Raw genomic sequence first — 16,931 nt, 5'->3', positions numbered from 1 at the left:
TCTTTAATATTTTTTAATTATTTGAGTATAGATTAGAATATGAAAAATTTGAATTTGATTTGCACTTTCATGAAGATATTAATACTTGATTCTATCCTATTTAAAGTAATCGGACCATCTATCCTAATATACTAGATATTGTCAATTCTACAGTAATAAATATTATACTTTTCTATATTAATTCTAAATCAAATCATATTTTTACTATGGAAATAAGTTATAAATGACTTAAAAAAATAAGTCAAACTCATTTATGAAATTATAAATCAAAAAACACATAAACAATAAATAGATACACACTTAAACTTACATTACAAAGACTATCTCCTTGTGGCAAGAGGATGAATCATTTATGTTTCAATCTATATAATGATCTTTCTATGTTTACTGCCACAATGATTTGGATATCTTACCCTTATTCCCCGCCCTCGAATCAACAGGATTATCCAAATTAAAGTATCCCTCCAACCAAGTCTTTCGCTTGGTAGTCAAGTTGTTCTCTTCTGTGCTTTCTTGCGGAAAGACATTTGTTCTAGCTTTTGGCTTCTATTCATCTCTTTCTCATCAAATGGTTTAGCCCAACACTCTAGGAGATATTGAACTTGCTTTTGCATTTGCCTATCTTTGAATGACCTTCTTTCTGCCTTCCATGAGATTGTCATCCCTTCCTTTGCATGAATCATTCTCTATCATGTTCCTGCTTCCTGCTTTAGCTATGATGAGGAAACGAGGTCAAAGAAAGAGATGAGTCAACATTCATGGATCCAAAGGAGGTTTGCACACTGAATTTTGAGAAGAGTCTTTTATTAAGTAGTTTTGAGCTCACATGAGCTTCATGAGGCTAAATAAGAAGTGGTTGAAGAGAGATAATGTATTTCAAATTCTAAATTTGTCTCAAAGATTGATGCATGGGTTCTAGACATAAGGCATACCAAAGGAAGACAAAATCAATATTCATAAACTATAGACCTCTAGTGGAAAATCAAGACTCTATTAGGCAAGTTGTTCATGGACCATAATGATGCCAACTATAAAATACTACTCATGCTAGATGGGTTGTAGCTCCATATGAAAGATATGGATAATAGATTGGAACACATTGAAGCATGACTTGTCACACCATTTGACCTAGGGAATATAATCAAACATGTTGAATACCCCGTTGAAGTGTATCCCTCTACTTATTCATAGATATAATGATAACATTTTGCTTTTCTAATTTTTATAGTTACACTATTGATTGCCAACCTCAACATATTAGTCTCTTTGATAATTTAGTTTTGAATTGAAATATTTTGTCATATTTAATATAACTTTTGATTTTGACTTTTCATAATGAAGAACCTTTTACACTACTATTGGATTAGTTTCCATATAATAGACTTAAAACTTACAATAACTTTCTAAATATATAATTTCTAAAATTATAAATAAAACAATTTAACTAACCAAAAAATAACATAAAAATATTTTACTAAATAAACACAAAATATTAAAAAATAAATTATATGAAGACGTATTGAACTAATAAATAATCTAAAGATATAAAACATGCTAAAATTCGCTCAAGGAAAAAGAGAGGTCTAGTGCATAATATGAAAGGTTGAATCTGTAATTATTATTTTTTTAAACGTAACTTTAGGCAAAAGATTATCTATTTTTTAAATATTCACTTTTATTGTCTCATGCATCCTAATAAATTAAGTTTACTTATATTTTAAGTATCCTCACTTATGTGATTTTGACAACTAGGGAGGAAACGTCATCATCACATTTTCTTTGATAAGTTTTTAAAACTAAGGTATAGATGAGAATAAAATTTGAATTTTGTTAATAATTTTTAAAAAATATTAGTAATTTAATAGTTTATTTTACAATATATATAGTAATTTTATCATTGGTTCTATGATATTAGATATTGCCTATTTTATAATAATAAATATTATATTTTTTATATTAGTTATTTATTAGTCTAGATTTATTTTAATTCATAAGCTCTCAAACATTGAGAAGGACCAAATCTTTTTTCATTCTGAAAGAGGTTTTTAAAAGAAGTTTGCATATCAAGAGATTTTGATCTTTCTCACCACTTGGTAAATCCAAAATTAAGATGCATCAAGGCTCATTAATTTCTCTCTTTTAATAAACTATATTCCATAAATTCTCATAAACTTGAACCGAAAACCACCAAATTTACTTTAACTACCAAAAAAAGTTAATTAAAAAAATAACAATAATAAATTTTTTCAATTTTATTTTTACAAATCAAAATATTTACAAACCATTACTTTATTTTACACATCTCTACTACAACACAAAAATAATATACATCAATTTCAATCTACTCAAAATATATATATATATATAAACTTACATCATCAAATATTAATAACGTGAAACTTCTCTCTCTAATTTTAATATACTTAATATATATATATATATATATATATATATATATAAACTTACATCATCAAATATTAATAACGTGAAACTTCTCTCTCTAATTTTATTGGGTATATAAACTTATATCATCAAATATTAATAACGTGAAACTTCTCTCTCTAATTTTATTGGGAATGGGAAGACGGTTGAAACATGCCACTTTGTAGTTTTTAAAATAAATTCAAAATAATATATTAATGAGTAAACTTATATATTTAGGCTAAACTTTTATTAATTCATATTTGAGGTATATATATTTAATTTAAAAATTTTATATTTTAAAGAAAAATTATTTGAGAGATACACCTTTTACCCTTAAACATGTATATATATATAGGTTTTTATTAATTCTTATACGTATAATATAATTTCGTTTGAGAGATACATTTGTTTTTTTCAATGTTGAGAAACATGTCGCTCTATTTACGTTAACAAATCACTTTATTAAGTCTCATATATATTTATGTTAGATTTGTTTTTTCCAATGTTGAGAGATATATGAAAAGGTGGCTCCCTTGTTTGGTATGTATGAAGCTTATAAGTGCATGTTTAGCCAAACGAAAGTGAATAAATAATTTGACTATATTTATTATTATCAATATGTTATTGCAGTGACATTTATGATTGAGTTCTTGTTATAAGTTTATTTGTATTGCGAAAAAATTTCAAATTTTAATGGTTAACATTAGCTTTTTGCTTGAATTTTTGAGCGACATTAGTCCACTTCCACATCTCGGCTCCATATTTCGAGAGTAGATGTCATCCTGCCATGCACGATTGACTAGGCTGATCGGATAGTACAGAGGAGAGCGATTATGCGTACAAATAGCAGTTCAATTCGACGTGTTTTGAGGTCTGGTGTCGTAAATTTGGTTTTAAGAGTGTTGGTGGACACATTATTAACAGATTATCGATAAGTGCATTTCTAATTAGTTGCGAGATGTTTTCTTGGTGTTGTGGCACTCATTGAGGCTGGAATTCTCATTTTTGTGCCTGCATTTTCTTTACAGCATAACTCTCGCTTATCAAGCTTCCGCTGTTACCAAGTGAGCTACTCATCACATCTTCTTTTTTTTTACTTCACTGGATGCAAGCAATAAAATTTTGTTGCAGTAAACTAATGTGCCAGGTCGCAGGATTATGAACCTCCATGACGATAATCTGAAAGATAAATGTATGAACATTAATCTTTGGTTTAATCATCGTGGTGCATAGTTTGGACTTCTAATGGTTCACTGTTTCACAATATTTAGAGATTGGGTTTTGGAATTTAGTCAACAACAATTGTTTGGGTAAGTAGATTGTTGGATTCTATCAGCGTAAACCTGGTGAGTTTTTGAGATCTCCCTATGAGAAAACTCTGGTTTAATGCGTTATTTTATTTCTTAACAGAAAATTATGGAGTTTTTGGGTCGATATAGAAATAACACCAAAGTTTCGGTGTTAAATTATTGTTAATAATGTATGCATGCAAAAAATAAAGAATGGAAAAATAAAATTTCACCCACACATTTGACATAATAATGACTTGGGAAACACTTTCAGGAGAAAAACTTAGCTGGAAGGTGAGGCCTCTTTGCTTTCTTTCTTTGAATGGAAATATGGCTGCAAACAAAAAGAAGTATGGCCTATGGCCCGTGGGCTACTACAATGCAAAAATCCTCTTTGTGTGCTATATCTTCTATCCCTCTTGGCTATTTTTCCCAGCTATGGAACAAATGCACTCGAAAGAATGGAACCCCTTTTCCTCCTAGTGACCAAATTATAACATAGCCCGATAACCTACTAGTGGTTAGGTTTGGCTACCTCAACTCTTAACCATAGTTACAATATAGACCCTTATGGAGTCTTATACATCACAATCATGTGGATAGCCCCTTTTTTTATGAATAATGGGGGCTGACATGGCATTGTATAGAATTATGGTGGTGAAAATAAGAATGTGAACTTCTAAGTGGCATAATTTTCACATACAAAATATGGTTGATGCAATTATTGTGCCATTGGAAAGGTCTATGTGTGTAGAATAGGAAAAGATGGTGTGACACTAAATATGTAGACAAATTCAATTCACAATTATAAGAAACATCCATCTCAATAGGTGAATTAGAATCATCTACATCTACTCCATTTTGTCTGGTTGGATTTCTTGTTCCTGTCTTTCCAACCTCATCAAGATGAACCCTTTAAAGTGTCTTTGTCTTCCACTTTGGGGGACCTTTCTGAGTGGTCCGGCTCCTCAATTTATTGAGTTGGGACTAAATCAACATTGAGTCTCCCAATCCTGTCAATCACATCACACAAGTATCATCAGTGGTTGGAGTTTCATACGGGGGAGAGAGTTCTTCAGTAGAATATTCCATAGGTTGATCTAGTATAGGAATCCCCCCTTCATGATGTGGAATCTAATTATCAAATTCTTGAAATGATTTTACATTTGTGAATCTATCCAAGCGATCAAGTTGTAGCTCAATAACATTGTCGACTTTGGAAGATTCAAGAAAGATTAAATCTCTAGATACAACAAATTTTTTATTAACTTCATCATAGAGATTGTATACTTTGGAGGTATTTGAATACCCCAAGAAGATATGCTTATGACTCCTTGCACCAAGTTTGTTTCTATGTACCCTTGGTATCAAGGCGTAACAGGTGGAACCAAATACCCTGAGATGATTTACCAAAGGAATGTACGCATACCACATTTCATAAGGAGTCTTGTTTCTAATAGAATTAGATGGACATGTATTCTTTACATATACAACACATAGAACTGCATCAGCCCAAAACATCAATTTTACATTCTTGAAAAACATCATGGAGTGCACCATATTTAAGATTGTCCTATTCATTCTTTCATATACTCCATTCTGTTGGCCTTTATAAGGTACAATTGTTTGATGTTTGATCCCATGTTGGCGAAGATATTTTTCAATTTCATTTGAAGTGTATTATTTTCCATTATCAGTGTGAATAGAGCCAATATGAGATTGTGCATCATTTTCAATACATGTATGAAAGTTCTTGAATGTTTGAAAAGCATCATATTTGTTCTTCAATAAATAAACCCAACACATACTAGTATAATCATCAATAAATGACATCATATATTTATTTCCATTTGTAGAAGGAACAGGAATTGGACCACATAAATATGAATTAATGAGTTCAAGTTTTCTATGTGCTCTGGAATGTGAATCATGAAAAGACTGTTTGTTATGCTTTCCTAGAATGCAAGCATCACATTGCTTAAGTTTCCTAGGAATTATAGGCAAACCATTAACACAATGTTTCTTCAACAAACGAAGGTTGTCATAGTTCAAGTGTCCAAATCTAGCATGCCATAATAAACTTGATGGAAATTTACCTTCATCATAATGAGAATTGTATGAGAAATTTTGTGCACGAGCAGAGATTCCTTGTAGCTTGAGAATCCTTTCTTCTTCTATCCCCATCATGATGAGTGAGTGATTTGATGCTTTTCTTACCTCAACCTTACCATCAAACATATGAATGGAGTTTCCTTGCTGGTGGATGTGGACCAAGGGCAACAAGTTTCTCCTCAACTGTGGGAAATATAAAACATCATGCAGAAGAAAGTCTGGAAGACTAGGCAATTTGATCCTGATTGTGCCAAACCCTGATGGATTGAGTTTTGATTTGTCTGCAAAATATACTGCTCCGTCAAAATTGTCAGTAAATTCTTCAAAAAAATCTCTTCTAAAATTCATGTGGCAAGTTGCTCCTGAATCAAGCAACCAATGATTTTTCCAAGAAGCAAATGAAGCATTAAACAAGTCTTCATTTACTCCAATATTAGAATGTGCCACAACATAGTGAGAAAATTCAGGTGCTTTACCTTTCTCTTTATCATTAGTTTTACCTTTGGGTTGATTTCTTTCCTACTCAATTATGTCCCAAGGCAACTTGCATGTGGATGCATCATGTGATCCATCTCTATTGCAACGTATGAAATGCAAATTTGACTTTTTTCCTTGAGAGTGTCTGCCCCCTCTGCCTCTAAAATTTCTTCTTCCTCTTCCTCTTTGACCACCTTGTCCTCTGGAAGAATCTTGAGCAAGATTCTTTTCTCTATGTGCAAGACACACAACCTCTTCAGAATACTGAGGAGCTGTCTTCTTCCCAAAAGCTTTCTCTCTCTCTTAGAAAATTTATTCACAAGGGAGTCAAAAGTAATTTCTTTGAGGTTTCCATTTGCTTGCAATGACTTAAGATAATTTGAATAAGGAGATAAAGTGCCTTGAAAGAAGCTATCAGAGGAAGCTCTAGTTCAAAATTAGTGACTTTGATATCATGCATAATAGGTTTTACTTTTGATGTAAGAGAAAGAGGATCATCATTTTGTAATTCAAGGCTTTAATCATGAGTTGAACAACTTCCAGCGCAAAGTGTGATTGATAGAGTTCCTTCAATTTTTGTAAGGCTTCGAAAGCATTTGAAAATGGAGAAATATGGTGACTCACCTCTTCATTTATGGATGCTACAATCAAGGCATAAGCCTTGCTGTTCTTATTTTCCCAAATGGAGAATTCCTTGTCTGAGGTAGGCTTTTCTGGTTCTTTTTCTCCTTCTCCAACACACACTCCTTTCAACAACTCATTAAAAATAAGAGTGTGTTTGATCTTCCGCAACCATTCTAGATATTTCTCCTTCCTGGTGAGAACCACTCCCACAATAGATATCAATAAATTCATTGTAAAATCTGTGTAGTGTAAAAAAAAAATCTGCTACAAATATATAAAATTGTACTTCTGATAGTAATATGTATAAAAATTGCACTCTGATATATCAAACAGAGGTATTATGTGGGGGAGGTGGTTTATGGGATAGGAGGGTGTATATGGGGTAGGTTACACGAAAAGAAAACATTATGGTGGTCGACCTTTAAGGCACGAAAGTGCAGTGGTATGGAGTGGTATGGAGTTAACGCAGAGCGGCAGAGTGGGACTCCAGACAGCGTAAACTAGTTTTTTTTTTGATAACGTGATATGCGTATACTGTGTTAACACAAAGTAGAGAGTAGATTTGTATGAGCCAACAACAGAGATAAGATAGTGGATTTGTATGTTATGACCAGCTAGAGGGGTGGTATTTCCATTCAATCAATCCACACGATACAATGACAATGCTGATAATACAGCCAGGGAGGTTTAATTGATACCAAAGCAGAGCCACGAAAACTGTGTTGGGCCCACAACACCATGATGGCACCACACTTCTATTGTGCCATGATTCCATTGCACCGATATCGATAAGGCGATGTAACAATACCACAATACAACCGGTGGGGAGAGTGGTGGAATGCCAGAACAATGGTGTTTCAGTCATGCCACTTTTTGAGCACAAATAGAGGAGTGGTGCAATACATAGTTGCATGATAACAGAAAAATTAACAGAGACTACACCATAAAATCACCACACAATAATGGAACACCATAACATGGAGATAATACGTAGTCACATATGCCATTTAAAAAAACAAACTATCACTCTTATGTTGCGTAATAGTCACGGAGGTTATGTATAAACTCGATACAACACAGTGCTTCCAAGTAGCACAGTGACCAGTATTGCTTGCCAATCTCCCAAAACATCAAAGACGACCCCAGAAAATAGAATGAGGAGGAAACAAACACAATATTTTTGTTTTTTTAAACTGCGGAATAGAGGTGACAATTTTGCAAAAATATGCAGAACATGGGCAGGAGGGAGTTACAAGGGTAGGAAGGGAGCCAAAAATAGTGGCTATAACCTGGCTCTGATACCATGTCAGGCCAGGAGGTAACTCCTCAAATGAACTATGTTTATTCATTTAGATTGTTCATAGTTATATACAAGAGGGAGTAACTCTTGGGTTTCACCTCCCGATGACTCTTCCTTTTCCATTATTTATTATTTACATTATTTACAATTGTTCACCCAATCCCCAGGATTCAACATAAATTTAGATTGATAAAGATTTCTCTAAATAAAATAGAACTCATTATTTTGTAAAACTTCAAAACTTGTTATTAATAAAACCTTCATTATCTTTTTCATTCATTTTATCACATGTAAAGATAAAATAGAGAACTATAGAATCTTAGCATTAAGATAGACTTATTTTCCATTGGTAGAGTGTCTACTTCCAGCAGACGTCCATGGTCTCGACAGGGTTACCATTTAATCAAATAATACCAGTATCTCATCCACTTATAGTAATATTTTAGAGGTATTAATTTTTCCTTTTTGAACTTTTATTTTAGCTTCTTGAAAGCCACTTTCCTGGTTTGGTAGCTAGAAAAAGACAATGCCATTCATAGGTTATAATGATATTGAACAAGTCGGCTTGTGATGAGACCTCTTGTCCTATAGTTATGTAGCCACAAGCCATTACCCTAGCTTGGTAACCAGCCATGATAATGTCAACATCATTAGTTCACAATGATCATGGTAAGAAGACTCATAATGAAACCTCTTATATTTCAAGTTTTTAAATATTTTTGAATTACACTCTAAAAAATGTAAAATTTGTGGACGTGGAGGTAAAATTAATCCTTAAGAGATGTGGATGAAGGTCAAAGTCAATAGATGCTAAAACTTCAAAACAATGTTTATTTTTTAAATGAAATTGTCCATGACCAATCAAAGGATAACAAGATATTTTAATATTTCAAGTCAAAAATATTTTACAAACTAATGGATATAAATATTTCAAAGATTATAATAGGTGGAATACTAAACTTCACTGTTATAATTTATTTTTAACAACTTCTCCTTTAATTAATAAAACTTCATGTTAATGATGAGAGACCCCAATTTGAAGTCAAAAGAGGACTACTCAACATGACTAACCTAAAGACACGAATATGTACATATAATTATTTACATATTTACAGTAGAATATGCATTTCCAATAAAAATTCTTTTTTCAAAACTAGCCCATTTACAGGAAGAGCATCTCTCTTTCCTTGTAAATCTTGGATGATAAACGTTGATGGGCCTAGTTTTTCAATGATTTTAAATGGGCCAAGCCACCGTTTTTTGGAATTTTGTGTGTTTACCTTTTTCTTCATGGGCTTGATCCCATTTTAGAACCAAGTCACTGATTTCAAAATTGTTATTACTTACTGAACTTGCATCAAACCAAGACTTGACCAATTGCTGATGTTGAGCATGAGTTTGTTTGACTTTATCTCTTTCTTCCTCTAACTTTAGAATTTGAGACATTCTTAACTGTAAAGTAGAGCAAGGTTGTTCCTCTATAGATTACACTAGGATCAGTGAAGGAAGAGTTGGATTAGGAGGTAAGTTAGCTTCTTTCCCATACACTAAGTGATAAGGAGAAGTGCCTAAAGAGGCTTTATGAGTAATTATGTCAACCCATAAAGAAAATACTAGAGCTTTGTGCCAATTCTTTTGATTCTCATCAACAATTCTCTTAATGATTCTTATAAGGCTTTTATTGGTGGATTCTCCCAATCCATTTCCCCGAGGATAGTAATTTGCAGAATATTTGAGTTTAAAACCTTGTTTGAGTGTGAATTTAGTAATATCATTTCCAGAAAAATAAGATGCATTGTCAAACATGAGGGCAGAAGGAAGGCCAAACCTGGTAATTATATGTTGATCGATAAAATTGATTATAGTTTCAGAGTTGACCACCTTCAAGGGTATTGATTCTACCCACTTGGTGAAATAATCTTTAGTAGTTAAAATATAATTATGTTGTTTATAAGAGTGTGGAACGATCTCACCTATTATATCTAGTCCCTTTGCTCAAAACGTTGCTCAGTATTAATTAGCTGTAAAAGAAAGGTTGGTTTCTTTTCCTTCCCTGAAGTTGTTTGGAAGACTTTGAATTTTCTTACATAAGCATGGGTGTCTTTAAATAAAGTTGACAAATAGTAACCAACATGAAGGATCTTATGAGTAGTAGTATCCCTACTATAGTGTCCACCATCTGGTCCATCGTGTAGTTCCTGCAACATTTTTTCTGCTTAGTGTTTCTCTAGACATCTTAGTAAGACATAATCATAATTTCTTCTAAACAAGACATTATTGACAAGTTGATATTGATTGGATTTAAGCCTCAAATCTCTTTTTCTTTTGTAATTGAGTTATACTGGAGCATAACCATTTTTTAAATAAAAAATTAAATCAACATATTGAGATTCAATTTCAATAGGACATACCTCTGAAACATGAACATTATTACCTAAATCTTCTTAAGTTGATTTTTCAAAAGCTCTAGTTATTAAACTGCAAAGAACCTTGACCTCTGATTATTTTGGTTGGATTTATCTCTAGGTCATATTCTTGCAAGGTGGTAACCCAATTAGATCTTGTTTCTCCTTATTCTTTCTGAATAAGCAATTGTCTAGCTGTCGGGAAAGGAACAATTAATTACGTATGTGATTTTAGGAGAAAAGGTTTAAAATGTTCTATTGACTTACAAACTGCAAAAGCTTGTTTTTCCATTTCTGAATGGTTTAACTTAGTAACTAAAGAAGGCAATGGGAGATTCAACTTTTTCTTCATTTGGTTGAGTCAACACTACCGCATAGGAGTTTTCAGAAGAAAAAGTATATAGAACAAATTCTTTAGAAAAATTGGATGTTGATAATGAAGGAGAATATAAGATGGCTTGATTTATTGATTCGAAAGACTTTCTTTCAGTTTTTCACCATTTGTTGATTGCTTTCTTTCTACTCATGGTCTTGTTGTAGCAACTACAACCACCCTCTAAAATTTTGGCCTGCACCCAATTTCAGAGCCTCCCTTGAGAGTTTCACTTGATGAGTACACACCCTCGGGTTCACTTCGTGAGCCCGTATGAGTCTTTGCATCCACCTTGCTTGTTCATTTCATCCAAGGTTTTGCATGATCGTATCTAAGTCATGCTTGCAACCATGTTCTAGTTATGCTCAAAGTCTTCGCTTCTTGTGTACCTTTTATGTTTGCTATGAAAGCATCTATCGCACTCACACATAGAGTCACATTCATTGTTGCACAAGCGTCGTAACGGTCGATCAACGATCATTCATGAGTGTCACGGTTGTTGCTTGCACCGTCAATAAGTCATGTTGAAAATGTGTGTTTGGTTGGTATGAGTCATCTCTTCGTCGAGTCATGTGAGTGTGTGTTTACATGATCACCTATGCATCTTTCGATCATTCACACACTTAGTCATTTTGTTGAAGTTCTGATGACCAGACTCCCCTCTGGCAGCCAGACCATCACCTTGCCATCGACTCGATCGACTGTCACCCAGAACAATGCAGAATCACCAAGCAAGTATTTCCAAGCTGCGCTAATCACAAGTGATCCAAGCTTTCATGCTAGCCACCTAGGGACTGACTCCCCTAAAAAATTGCGCAGAGGCTGCTGACCTTTCCCACTCTACTGACTGAGGAAATTGCGTAGACAAGCCAGACATACACCAAGTGCCCATCCCTGTATCCTTCAGAAAATTGCACAATTTTCCCAATCAGTCCTTCCAACAGTCGACTCACTGCTCATCCAAGAAACTACACAGTTTTCATGAGCAGGCTTTCTACTGCCCAATAGTCCGCTCAGCTCATAAATTGCACAGAGATGATTGGCAGGGTGACCTCCCAGCCTCTATGCAGTTTCCCTCGCCAACATCTCCTAGTAGCATACTGCCAGTTCCCTCTATGAATTGAGCAGTTTCTATTACCAAGCTCCCAGTAGTTGACTACCTATTCCCTCTGGTAATTGTGTAGTTTTGGCTTCCAGTAACCAAGTAGCCAACTGCCAGTTTCCTCTAGGAATTATGCATTTTTGGCTACCAGTGACCCAACAACCAATTGCTATTTCCCTCTGGAAATTGCGTAGCTTGGGCTACCAATAACCCAGTAGCCAACTGCCAGTTCCCTTTGGGAATTGTGCAGTTTTGGCTGCCAGGTTCTCGGCCAGTTTCTCCCAAAAACTACAGAATTCCTGCTTGCTGATCCTTCATGCCGCTCAGCCTGTTCCTCCAGAAAATTTCACAAATTTTTCCTTCCATCCCCCGCTTCCTACTCGTTTCGGAAAATACGCAGAGTCTATTTGCCTTGCCTTCCTACAACCCAGATTATCCCTCCCAAAATTTGCGCAGTTTTGCCTTCTAGCTGAGCCAAACTTTGCAAACAGCCACTATCGACTTGTATTTCCCATATTCATCACTCAGTGACTCTTGTGCAATTTTCATAAGCAGTGCTCAGAGCCATCATCCTGCCTTGCAACCTTGTTACCTCTACCGGTCACCTACATCCGAAATGATCATGTGTCATGATAGACTAGGAGGTTTTTTTTGAATTGATGTCGTCTCATCATGAGTGACTACAAGCACAAGTACATTAATAAACATGGCATGACGATGAATGGGATGAACGGAGGGAGCACATTGGTGGGCTCCAGTATTGTAGCAATAATGCTACAACTCCTGGGGCTTCCTATCTCTAATTTTATCAACCCGGTAGTTTGTACAAACTTGGAAGCGACGGTGCTGTATTCACAAGTACTAGCTCTTGTTGCAGCTGTCACTTGGTCAGCTGGCACAAGTCCGCTAGGGCTCAAGCCAACTTCTATATGCTCTCAGAAGAATCTTTCTAAATGATGGACGAATGCTATCTCAAAGGAAATTAATCTATTTTGCAAAAATGAACTGAAAGCCAACCAAAACATGGAAACCCTAGTAAACCCTAATCTGACTAGTTTAACCTCTATGATGCAATAGTGAGAGTACAAATGTCTAAAAATGATGCCATTACTTCTAGTGATGTGAAATGCATGAACTCAAACTACTTCCATTGAAGAGAACATTGTTTTTGTATTTTTTCTTAAGTGGATGGAGTGATTATGATTTTGTTTCTTATTAGGGTTTGGCTGTGCAGAGGTGGTGCGAAGGGAGAGAAAGCTTGGGAAAGGTCAGGAGGGCTAGGAGAGGTCCCAGAGGATCCCTAGTATCAGTCCACAGAATTCCACAACGTTCAGGTGCTCGGCAACCAAGTTTGCAGGCTTCTACAGGATGTCTGCAGGGGATCCTACAGGAAACTCAGGGATTCTACAGGAAGTCTGCCAACTTCTACAAGATGTTCTACCGTGGGAGTTTTGGGTGATGGTGAAGTGATGGAGCGGTATGGGTGGATAGGTAAGATGGAGATGGAGCTTGTGATGACTCAGGGGCAAAGAAATAAGATGGAGAAAGAGTGCACGAAGTTGGTTGGTGGATAGAAGGATGGCAGCAACGAAAGGTCAAGAAAATGGAGCTACGTGGGCAGTGGAAGAGTTGGAAGGTAAACGAGCTGAACAGAGGTCGAGTAGGTGGCTTTAGGCATGGTTAAGAAGAAGAAGAAGGAAATGGGATGATACTGAGCAGTTTAAATAAAACAAATTGCTTATGTCTTGCACCAAAAACGAGAATCCATTAACATGTGCTACCTGTGCTATTAAACCAATGAACATCAATGTAAATCGTGAAGAGAAGTCGTGCATGGAGTTGTAATGAAGAAGTATGGCTCAAGATCAGAGTGCGTGGATGGTTCTATGACTAAAATGACTGTGTTGCAGCTTGCATAAAAGTAGAAAAAGACTGCGTTTTTTTTGGTGGTTGGTACAGACTGCACCCCAATCTCTAAACAGAGATGGCAGTGAAGGCACTATCAACCTTTTCTTGGAGCTCCAGTGAATTACAATCCTCCTATTCTAATCTAAGCAACTGAAAGTGATTTAACCATAAGCTAATCCTACTCAATCTCATTAAAGAAATCAAATCAGTAGACTGTGTTCTTGAAATGCATGTCAAAACAAAGAAACAAAGTGCTGAAAAGAAAGGCAAATAACACTATAAAGAAGAGGAGGTCTATTGCTCTCAGGTTGGGCCCTAACCTGAGAGCTATAGCTCCCTTAAAAACTCAGAATTAGATCCAAATCTGCTTGCCTTTATTCATAATCAAGAGTCTAATGTCATGCCAAAACTGGCTTACAAAAACAAACACCGAGTTGTAGCTCGTGCTCAGAAATTACAATAGTAGTTCAAAAGTTCAAAAAGCTCCTATCAAAGGCTACGGCCTTCATATTTATACGCAATGAAGATCAAGCTGGCTTCCTCCATTCGTGGAGCTTGGCTGTCCAACTGAAAGTCAAACTGCTGATCCTATAGAATCTGTTGGCTGCCTCTAAGCTCGGTGGGGAGAGCTGTTGGAGCTCGAAGTTAAGGTGATAATCACGAGGGAGGTTATTTAAGGTTGTATACAACCTCCCTATAAACCTGCAATGCCACCTTTGCTGTCTCCTTGTCTCCTTCTGCGTGGTCTTTTTCTCTCTTTAATGCCAAAAACCTGAAATCATCATGTATTAGCCACATAGATATAATGCCTGCCCTTCTTCCTACAAATAACACGAATATACTAAGAAATGAATGCATAAGTGATAAAAGATGAATGGTTGAGCAAGGTAAGTAGGCCAAATGAGCCCAATTTGGTACCAAAAATTGGGGCTCATCATCACCCCCCAGCTAAAATATTTGCTCATCCTTGAGCAACTTTGCTCTAGCTCCTTGTCCTTGGTCGAGAACTAGGGCCCGACACATGCTCTTCCTTTCCTGTTCTTGGTGGCCCTGCCTCTTCTACCCCTGGCGGTGACGAGGGTGGCGCTTCTTCCCTCTTTCCTGTTTCCTTGAGCCGGGCTTCGGAAGCCGATTGTCCTATCCTTCGTGTCCAGGAAGTTATTTTTGGGCTTCCCCTCTCGGGGGTGGCCGATGTTTTAGAGGGGGATCTTTCACTGGGTGAAGTAGGGACACCCCCTAAAATGGCTTGGCTGCTGGGTGGAGGCTGCGGCTTGCCCGTTTTTATTCTCTTACTTCTCCTAGCTTCAAAAGGTAGAGGGATCTCCCTCTCTCTCTTCTCCTTTGGCTTTGGAGGTGTACTGAGGGCGGCCAGCGCAGCTGCTGCCTCCTTTTCGAGAATGCCAGCCTTCTCTTTCTTGCGTTTTGCTTTCCCAGGGCTCCCTGTAGAGGGCCCCTCCCTTTCTGACTTCGGGCTTCCTGTAGAAGCCTGTTTCTGCTTTCCTGTAGACACAGGTGTCACCACCTTTGCTTGCTTTGCTGCATGGGTTTTGCTTTTTGGTTTGGTTGCAGGTGCTGATGAGGTACTTGGGTTGATGTGGACCACCTCAGCTTTGTCTGTTCTGCTTTGCAACCTCTTTTCTCTTGCTGACAAGATGGGTGTGTCACCTTTTTCTTTGTCATCCTTTTTCTCATGCTTCTTCTTTTGTTCTTTCTTCTGCACTGTGGTCGAGGTCTTCTGGCCTGTTTCCTTCTTTCCCTAGGCCACTGATTCTTTTTCCTCACTGCTGGAGGAATCACTTTCTTCAGCCAGCATCCTTATGTCTCCATCTCTTGTAAAATTTCTGAATGATTCCCATGAGAGGGGAACCTTATATGAATGGAGCGCATCCTCCACAAGAAGTTTGATCAACCCATGGTGGGCTACCTGATCTGATATGCCTTCTTTTAACTTTGTGGCACACTCAATTAGAGACTGTAGCAGGAAATAAGGAATGCTCAGTTTCTGTTCTACAGGAAGATCAATCCGGTGCCTCAATTCAGTGAGCAACCGAAAGTGATACGCGTACACGATGCTAAAACGGCCTTCACAGGTTATATACTTCATGATCTGTAGGCTAACTTCATTCCATGGTGGCAGCAAACTGGTTCTACGCACCCCATTTTTGTCCTCCGAGAATTCCTCCTCAGGTGGAAAGAATTCTTTCTTGGCCTGCTGGCTCAACTTCCTTTCTTCCTTATCCCATGGCAAACCCATTGGAAGTTCAGTAACTCGACTGATATACTGCGGGGTGAGCTTGAGGCTTAGGCCCCTGAAGTTCACTGTGGCCAGTGTCTTGGATTTTGGCCTCAGAGCCTGCAAAAATTCTTCTGCCACTTCATCGTCGTAACCCTGCAATTTGTCACAAAAAGATATCCATTGAACCCATGTGAAGAGCTCCACCACCTCCTGGTTTTCCCTTAACTTGGTTGAATCAATGGGTTCTCGTCTAATAAACCCACCCGACATGATAAAACAGTTTCCTTAACCAGAGGTGGTGATTGCGGGAGAAATTTGGTCTACTGAGACAGAGCGTAGGATTACGCTTCTGTCATGCACATAATCCACAAAACTTATCACTGAGGAACTTAACACAGTTTAATTACCCTGACATCCTGTAGAATGACAGTATAGGCACAGCAGACAACAATTTCACCATTTTTCTATGACCAGACTGTGGACGACTATTCTGCCACCTTTAAAAACCAGTGGCATGAAGAGTTCAGGGTTACCTTTTTAATCTGCCACCTTTTTACGTGAGGCACCCGCCTTCCTGTAGAAACTACGTTCCTGTAGAAACAACATTCCTATAGAAGCAACGCGCGATTTTCGGGAAAGACTGCAGTTGGTCTGCACTATGGGTGTGCTTCACAAGCGTTC

The sequence above is a fragment of the Pinus tabuliformis genome, chromosome 1_1 (genome assembly GCF_031772625.1).
Source record: "Pinus tabuliformis cultivar Carrire ecotype Pingquan chromosome 1_1, CPIR1, whole genome shotgun sequence".
In the NCBI taxonomy this organism is placed as follows: Eukaryota; Viridiplantae; Streptophyta; class Pinopsida; order Pinales; family Pinaceae; genus Pinus; species Pinus tabuliformis.
Note: the sequence above shows the minus strand (reverse complement) of the source record.